Below are 7,500 nucleotides of genomic sequence, written 5' to 3'. Positions count from 1 at the left end.
AATCCCCTGTCAGCCATTACTGAGTCTCCTGGTTCAAGTAAATCTAGTATCCCAGACGACACAACAATCTGCCTGTCAGTTGCATGGCCTCCAAATAAATCAGAAATAAAAGTCACTGCATCTTGTGGAGAAATTCCTACAAGCCCTTTTGCGGTGTTGTGAGATTTATAGAATGAATAAGTTGTTGACTGTGCTCTAAAGCATGGAGGCTTCTCAATGAAAACCTCAGTACAGTCTAAGATTACACGTGTAAAAGGATAGTCAAAATTGAAACAGTCAGGCATTGTTTTCTCTACTGTTTCCTTTGATGCCCAGATTGGTAGCTGCATAAATCGGGTGAACATGAAATTGACCCATGTGATAAATATCCTAGACACGTCACTGACACTGATTTTATACCAGTCAGAACGCACCTTTCAGGTATATTTACTCTTAGTCGTGCCATGGTAAAAAAAAAAGCTCATCAATCGAAAGAAGAGTGCGTTTTTACCTCGCTTTTCAAGCTGTCTAGTTGAAGGTTCGAGTTTTTTGAACCCTCATGAGAAGACACACGGAGCTTGTACTGTAAGTATCCAGGGGAGCTCCATACATTTCCTTATACTAAAAGTATAAGAATTTGTATGGAGCTTTTCGAGGAGGCTCACGGTACCCTGCTGTCCTTTCCGGTCGAGGTGTTTTAATCCGTTTTCACAGACAGAGCTTTGTCAGAAAAAATGTCATCGCCGACGAGGCAAACCAGCAATGACGGAGGCAAGGGTGGGTTTTTACTTTTCATCAAGTTTCATCAAACCGGCATTGAGTTTCCTAAAGAACAAAAGGTCTTTGTTTAATATTTGCGATAGCTGAGCGGACGTAATTTTGGGAGATCAACTAATTGCGGAATTTACAAATGATGCGATACCAGAAAAGACGAACAGACGGATCATTCGTTCTCGCAAAACACTCCAGAAGGAAGAGGGAAACAGAGGTAAGCACGGAGAATTCCTATCCCAGCGACGGCCGCCGAAGAGGAAGATAATGATTTGGTTCTGGATATTCCAAAAACTGCAAGAAACCATCCTTCGGAAATTCCAGTCGGTGCTGGAAGCTTTGTCATTGGCATTATGGTGGTATCGAAAAGAAACATCCTTGATGTACGACGCATTTTAAGCCAACAGAAAAAAATTCAATATAGACATTTTGGCTCCTTCCACCCACCAGGAGTAGGGAAAGGCTTTGTAAAAAGCTAAGCCCAATAACTACTAAGAACACTGATCCCTTCTCGAAAGGCGTTCGAAGAGAATATATGCAACTTCAAGTCCCGCCTATGCTAAAGGGGCTATCCGCATCTGTTCACAGAACAAATCCTCTCTGAAGTGAATTTCAGGGACAGAAAAAGAAGACGCACAAAAGAAATTACTGCCCTTTGTCACATAATACCATTTATCAGTGCGTAACTTAAAAATAGTATTAATGGCCCACTGGCATTTGATAGAAAATCAACCACGACTTTGGGAAATAAACAGAAACCTCCCATTATCTCATAAAGGAGAAAAAAAATCCCAAAAAAAGACATACTCGTACTCGGGTCACCTTTAAATGCCATGTAAACAGTGTAAAGACAATTACTTTGTGAGATTCAATACAGAACTGACATGATATTCAAACCGCGGGTAGATGTAGTGAGAACTATTACTAGTAATTAAACAAATGACTCACATCGAAACTTTAGAGGGCCAAGAAAAAGAGGAAAGGCAAGAAAAAATGTGTTCCATGAAGCAAAAGTAATTTCTGCTTCGGGTGACCACCAATGATGTTTGGTGTGGTCACAAGAAGTCACGTACCACTTTGTCTTCTGACACAATTTCATTGGCTTTATGAAAAAAAGTACTTTTATAACGCTTCACCATGCAGCCGCGACGAATGTGCTGACTCCAGCAGGCTGTATTTCCATATTTGAAAAGATCTGTTCTGCTTTAGTAGTATTGTGTCAGTCAGCTCGCGGGACACTTTTCTCTGAACCGCCATGGGAGTTGAGGCATACAAGCCGGAGGATGGCGGTTCAGAGGAAAGTGTTGGCGAGCTGACTTACACCATACTACTGCCTTATGCCACATGCATTTAAAAGGTTTCCTTAGCAATGATCTCAAGGCAAGCAACGTAGCCCGCTAAAAAGCTCCAACCCTGTTATGATTGATTTTGGGTAGAGCGTTAAGGTATAATTGGTTTGGGCTCAAAAGGAAAGCCTGTGGTTAATATAGCACTAAACGCTATTTAGCCCCCAAAGTAAGAAGTGAATGCCGTTACAGCTTTGCCAGTGCCTTTTTTTATTGGAACGAATGCTAAAGGCGGTTTCCTCCCGTGTATTCTGAACGATGGGATCTTATCGAAGAGTCCGAACACTGGTAAAAGATTCTACTGCAGAAAGGCCTTGGGAGAGACCTAGCCCAGAGATTTTTACGAATGCGATTACTGAAGTAAGATGTTAGGATCGGAAATCAAAGTACATAGTTCCGAGGTAAGCAGCGAAAGGTAGTGCGAATTGTCGTAAAATTCGGTGCACGTTTTATCTAGCATCGGTCTACTGTGTAGCAAATTGAATTGATGCCCATGCACAGTTTTAGAGATATCTTTGAGTAATTGATTAGTTAATAATCAATAAAAAGGGACAAATCCACGGAAAAGGAATCACCAAAAGACTTTCAGCGCTTCTTGGTTAATAATTTGAGGGGCTTTATTATAATGAAACAATTAACAAGTTCACGCTTCAATAATCCGGCATGTGTGAAATAAGCGAGTTCAGAGTTTCAAAAAAACAGCGCGCGTCGGGATAAAAGCAAGCACATTAAAAAAAAAGAGAAATTATTTCTAATGCAAATTCTTGCAGCTATTTACGATAACAAAAATGACAATTATATACTTGTTTTTATCCTGAGGCACACATTCGTTTCTTGAAACACCGAACTGGCTTCAGGACGAGCTCAGTGTTCTTCATTAAAAAGTTTTGGTTGTTTTGGTGGAAATTGCTTTTTTTGCAGTCGCAGGTGTATGTATGGGGCAACTGGGCTGAAATCCGAGAAACAGCAACGGAACGGGCCAAAAAAAGGTTGTTGCGGTTTCTTCGATTTTCCCCTGATATCCTCAACAAGAGCATTTGTAGCTTACTTCCACTTCAGTTCGAGTGAAAGAAATCCATGGCCTTCTATGTTCTCTCCCTGGTTAGTTCCTGTTCCTTTACACTTTCACCACTTTAATATTTGATCAGTTAAATTTTAGCCTTTAAAAAAGACGTCTATTGAAGGAACTTTTTTTTAAATGCTTTGTCTTGACTCCAGCAAAAATAAAGGGGTGACCCTTTGGCATACTATTCATAATATTCTTGTTTTAACTGGTGGACTGAACAAGACATAAGCGATGCAAATCATGCATTTACAAACGTTTCTATTACTAGCCTTTAAAAAATAAACGATGAGAGCCCTGCGCCGGAATTTATTACTGACTTCTACTCAGGTACTTATTGCAGCTAGCACAACCCCACACGGATAGCTCAATATGAAAAAAAAAAAGGCAGAAACGATAAACGCCTTGAGAAAAATGATACATAGCTTCCAGAGAGTGGACAAACTTTCTACAGATGCGCAAGATGTACATACATTTAGATAGTTTACCCAGAAAATATCGCATTGTTACCAGTGCAGTGCCATATTCCTACAAAAATACAGATAGACTTACTTAACAATATCCCAAATTCAGGAGGTTAATGGCATTTCAATTTTTCCAAGTACAACTAGTTCCTAATTCTTAGATGCCCAAATCATTACACATTTTAAACTTTTCTCAAGGAAACATCGTTGTTATTTCGGACCCATGTACTTTGAGTTAAGTCATCACCTAGTCATCGCATTAGTTGACTAAGGCAGATCTTCTATACCCAAAAACTTCAAAATAATTAAAGAGGCGCTGTCATGCAAAATTTGCTGTTTTTATGTTAAAAATGGGTAAAAATCTCTCTTACTACTTTAGCTCACATATACAACATTCCTGACAACCCACTGACAAGATATGAAATATATTTATGGCACAAAGAGCTATGTATTCATATTTAATTTTTGACCACTTCTGAAAATACGGTCTCTAAACTTAAAAACAAAACTGGCCAGCTTTTTTCAAGTTTCAATCCATTTCCATCCTTCACTCCATACTTGGCTGCAAACAACAAAGAATGGACTCAGTGCACTTCAATGGCTATTGGCAACAAAACTACAGCATTATTTACGGTATTCATTATTGCAAAGACGTCCTTTAGTGTTTTGACGTCTGACTACAATAGCGTGACACAACCCCCTTTAAGCTTCATACAAAACAGCGCAGGAGTAATTATGATCTCTTCAGTGAAGCAAAGCCTAATAATATTGTCTTCGCTATAATAAAAGACTGGGTTATACTGTACTCATGGGTGTGCCACCTAAAATACAGCCTAATAATATTATCTTGACTCTAACAAAACACTGGGTTATACTGTACTCATGGGTGTGCCACCTAAAGTACAGCCTAATAATATTATCTTAGCTCTAACAAAACACTGGGTTATACTGTACTCATGGGTGCGCCACCTAAAGTACAGCCTAGTAATAATATTATTATCTTGGCTCTTACTGAAGACTGGGTTATACTGTACTCATGGGTGTGCCACCTAAAATACAGCCTAATAATATTGTCTTGACTCTAACAAAACACTGGGTTATACTGTACTCATGGGTGTGCCACCTAAAGTACAGCCTAGTAATATTATCTTGGCTCTTACCGAAGACTGGGTTATACTGTACTCATGGGTGAGCCACCTAAAGTACAGCCTAATAATATTATCTTGACTCTCACAAAACACTGGGTTATACTGTACACATGGGTGTTCCACCTAATTATTGCCTTGGTTCTAACAAAAGAACCGGTTATACCATACTTTATGAAAGTGCCACCTAAAGTATAGTGTAGTAATATTATCTTGGCTCTTTAAAAGTTCTCAAACAAACCAACATTATTGTACTTACAAACACAATATGTTCCTAAAGTGTACTCCGACCAATTATCTTTGGGCTACACTTAGCTAATCAAGGATAAAATCTAAAAATAAATTTCCAATAAATGTACATTTGGAGACAACATAAATTAGATAAGAATTCAGTTAACACAAATTCTAATTAACATCGACATGGATCTGGCAAGAAGTAACTCTGTTTAAAATTAAATTCTTGGATGTATTCAGATCCTGAAAAGGCTTCTTGAACTTGGATAGTGGCAGAGAAAGTCCTGCAATTTCCTCAAGGTGCTCGAGTATTCGAAACTCAGTTAGACCTGAAATAACAATAGTGAGAATGAAAATGATAATAATAATAATACTAATAATAATAATAATACTACTACTACTACTACTAATAATAATAATAATAATAATAATAATAATAATAATAATAATAATAATGGGAACTTTATTTGTCTTCGAATACAGTTGTAAATCTCTCTACGTATAGGCAATTAACAACTGGCTACTTGAAATTGAGTGATATACTTGTATACTGTATTTACAAATGAATAAAAAAAAAATATATATATATATATAAAATTGTTATGGAAAACGAGGACGGACAACTTCGAGCAAAGTCGTTTTCCATAACAATTTTAAATTATCTTCTCGAGGTTTGGACTGTGAATCCTTTTGGATCCTTCTGGCGCAGCATCTCTGTTGGCTCGAAGCATTTTAACTTATTATTATATATATATATATATATATATATATATATATATATATATATATATATATATATATTACAGTTTTATTAAGTCTGGGCTATCCCAAGTCTTATTTCTATGACAGAATATAAAATATGTTGCTCTAATGGCAAGACTTATCATTTTTTTGATTATATAGTGTTGTTGCGTTTTGCCAATGCCAATGTCATTCATCATTTCTAATAATAATAATGATAATAATAATAATAATAATAATAATAATAATAATAATAATAATAATAATAATAATAATAATAATAATAATAATAATAATAATGATAATAAACATCACATTCAGTTTTGAGGGGAAAGAATTTAAGTCAATATTTGTTGTATTAAATAAATTATTCTCATAATTAATGTCACAATCAATAATAATAATAATAATAATAATAATAATTGAGGGGAAAGAATTTAAGTGTACATCTGGTGTATGAAATAATTTTTACATGTAAAGAAACAAACCAAGCAAAACAAATACAACGAAACATGTAAACATAAATATTATGCTTGAATTTTTAAAGAAATCATGGCCAAATTACTAAAGTAAAATAAACTTGATCAATTCTTAGTGTTTTATATATTCTTACCCCTGTTCGTTCAAGCCCTGTGATGTTAATCACTGCCTGCCATGTTTTAGAGGAGACCCTTGCCTTCGCCTGAAAGTGGACAAGCTTCCAGTCAGGTACTCTCAAGCTCTCCACGTATCTTGAACGTGTGCCATCGCCAACAAGTTCCTCCACGGCCCTCTTTAACCCTCTTTTACCCACTTTTTACAGAAACGTCCTCGATGATTTCATTGACCATGGCCTTGGCTTCGATTCTGGGTCGTCAAATACACACATTGAAAGCACCATTAGCCAAATTTCCTCTCTAGTTGTTGCACACGTCATCAAAATTCTTCATTATGCGATTACTTCGCTGCTCCATGAGCAAAACCTTCTCAGGCGTGTCTGAATCGTCCATTTCAAATGATGAAAGCGACAATTTGCTTGGCGTGGTTGAGGGCATTTGAATCCAAACATCGAGAAGCAAGTGGTCGTTCGGAGGTTGCTTGATAATCAAGTCCAATGAGTTCAAAAAGTCTCGCAACTGCGAGAAAAACTCATCCGGATCTTCGATTGTTGAGTGTATTCTGGCGAAGGAAAACGGATATCAGTCAAAACGACGAATAGACAATTTCCATTCGATTCGACGAACGACCATCTTGCAATCGAAGATCCTCTGGAAAACTTCAAGCGACAAGTGGCGATCGTTTACATCGCGTCGGGGTTGAGAACATACCAGTAGCAATGCGGACTCTAGTCATCACTTACGCCAGGAAATGTTTTTTTTTTTGCCGCACTCTTCCTCAAAACTAAATTTTTGGGTGCGCCACAAGTTGAAATACGAAACTGAAGAGAACATGTGATTAAATAAATGGCCTATTAAATGAATACAGTAACGAGCCATAACATTATCCATACCAATTTAATTAAGCAGCGTTGAAAACTTATCTCATTAATCCGTGACACATTTAATGAAATTATCACACCTACAAGGGGAAAGCACAGTGTGAACAATACTTGCAGTGCAAACCTTTTGTGTCTTCTCATGGTAGTTCAATCTTGAGCAGGCGTTCACACCCCCATCAAAAAAATCATAGAGAGCCTTAAACTGTGCATAGTTTTCCATTCCAGTATAATACTGCATATCGTCATCCGAAGACTTTCCAGTCCAAATCTTAACTCGCAT

This window comes from Montipora capricornis, chromosome 12 (assembly GCF_036669925.1).
Source record: "Montipora capricornis isolate CH-2021 chromosome 12, ASM3666992v2, whole genome shotgun sequence".
Lineage (NCBI taxonomy): Eukaryota > Metazoa > Cnidaria > Anthozoa > Scleractinia > Acroporidae > Montipora > Montipora capricornis.
This window is presented reverse-complemented; position numbering follows the sequence as displayed.